The 2,293-nt window shown below is 34.5% G+C and overlaps 1 protein-coding gene across 1 annotated transcript in view; it reads right to left on the bottom strand.

Moving 5' to 3' along the window:
- Positions 1-745: 745 nt before the first annotated feature.
- The window catches only part of LOC107684650 (vascular endothelial zinc finger 1-like), a 17,247-nt gene continuing 15,699 nt past the window's right edge, over positions 746-2,293 (bottom strand). Inside the window, exon 8 of the mRNA XM_016480957.1 lies at positions 746-1,688. The gene's annotated coding sequence lies outside the window, so the exon portion shown is untranslated. The remainder of the gene's footprint in view (positions 1,689-2,293) is intronic.

Here is a 2,293-nt window from a genome sequence, read left to right as displayed (position 1 = left end):
AAGGGGGCAAAAACCTTTTCACGGCACTGTATATATATATATATATATATATATATATGTATATTAATCGCGATTAATCGTTTGACAGCACTACTTATTATATAAATATTACATATAATATTTATTAATATCTCCACCAATTAGGCTTTTTCCCATAATTTATGTTGTCTTGCTCTATTTTCATTTTGCACTTTTTATTGTATTTTATTGTTTCGCACAACAACACTGCAATTGCTTTGGCAATACATTGTACAAATATTTGCCATGCCAATAAACCACCATAAAACTAAAAACTGAAGCCATGGATCAGAAATATTATGACCTATGATATTACTAGTCTAAAAGGGCAAGACCTCTGAGGTGGGACAGGCATTTGATGTTTTTAAAACTAGCTATATTTCATGCTACGTTAATGACGTGATTTTTTTCTCTCTTTTTTTTTGTATTTTTGGATGTAACATTTAATAGTTAAATACATTCAGAATAAAAAAAATGTTTAAATAAAATTTTTTAAAAATATTTATTTGAATAAAAAAGTAGGATTTGTGAAAAATGTAATGTTACACCATTATGTACTATATTCGCAGAAAAGTGTCATCCCTTTCTTTTAAAAGAATCACTTTTCAATTTCTAACACTATAGCAACTGTGTGCAATGTCAGCTGCAGAAAAGCACCAGGTAACTTCACATACACATGATATCCCAATAAAGCAAGTGAGACAGCAGTTAGTTAAATGCAGTATAATTAGGCGCATATTCATTATACAGAGATTATTTAGGATAAGAGCACAGCTACACCAACACATATTGGCGTTAAACAAGCATCCACACAAACAGAACTGGAAACATAGGTTACAGATCTTATGCAACATAATCAACATTATTACATCTGTTTAACGTCTTTAGTTAAAAAAAAAAAAGAGATCAAGATCAATGAGAAAAATATCAAAGGAGGCATTGAACAATAGATGCTTTTTTTAGTACTCACATACTACGTACATTACAAATATAAATATTTTGTCCTTGTGACCATCTTTAAACCCTTTTAAATACTTCGTAGGGATTAATGAGAGGAAATGACACTATATTTCATCCCCTCAAATGTTCAAGTTCAGTGGAGGGGTCATTTATGTCAAGATCATTTATGATGCATTGATCTCTTACAACAGAGTAAATTCATTTATAAAACGCATCTCGTCTGGATTTCAAGATCATGTAGCTATGAGCCATTATTATATAAGGAAAGGCTGGGAGGCATAATGTGTCAATTCCTCTTAGTGTTCTACATTCCTCAACATTGGATTTTTTATAATTAACTGGGACAGCACTTAATAACAGCCTACATTTAAAACCAGTGATCTCTCCAATGGGACTCTGCGAGGAAATGTACTGACACCCAAACCAGTCGTCCATCAGATCTTCCTAGGCTCTTCTTCTAAACACTTTCAGTCTGTATCCATCAGACCAGATCAAAGCGTATGGGGAAAAAGCAATCCAGGGAGACTTGCTGCTCTGCCTGCACATAAAAGCCCGTGTGAAGCAGGGTGATGTTTCTTGAGTTCATTCAAAAGTCACATTTATTTTGAGGAGAGTCGTTCAGTTCTTGCTCAGTCCCAGCAAGATTTGAGGTGGATGAGAGAGGTGGGGTAATGGGTAGCTTTACATTGTGTTGGCATTTCCATGGCAGCCTGGAGTGAGAAAACATTGTTTGGTTTGATTGGTGACAAACTGCATCTAGAAGATGGACAATGCCATTACAAAAACATATTATTACTTAACAATAGGACTGAGTAATATTAATAAAATTACCAATATAGCTGTGAAAAATACACACACACACACACATATATATATAGTGCCTTGCGAAAGTATTCATACCCCTTCATTTTTTTTACATTTTATGTTGCTGCCTTCTGATAAACTTCTTTAAATTACTTTTTTTCCACATCAATCTACACTCCATACACCATACTGACAAAGCAAAAACAGAATTGTCACAACTTCGTAAATTTATTAAAAATAAAAAACTAAATATTTAGCTGAAGCACCTTTACAGCCTCGTCTTTTTTTGTTTGATGCGACAAGCTTTGCTCATCAGCATTTCGCAATTATCTACCATTCTTCACCTCAAGCTCTGTCAGGTTGGATGGGGCAGACACATATTTTCAGGTTTCTCCAGAAATATTTGATTGGGTTCAAGCCCAGGCTGTGGCTGGGCCACTCAAGGACATCTTTACAGTTGTCTATAAGCCACTCTTGCTGTGTGCTTAGGGTCATTGTCCTGTTGGAAGGT

This window comes from Sinocyclocheilus anshuiensis, unplaced genomic scaffold (genome assembly GCF_001515605.1).
Source record: "Sinocyclocheilus anshuiensis isolate Anshui unplaced genomic scaffold, SAMN03320099.WGS_v1.1 scaffold573, whole genome shotgun sequence".
NCBI lineage: Eukaryota > Metazoa > Chordata > Actinopteri > Cypriniformes > Cyprinidae > Sinocyclocheilus > Sinocyclocheilus anshuiensis.
The sequence above is the reverse complement of the archived record's forward strand: the minus strand, read 5'-3'. Positions and strand labels throughout refer to the sequence as shown.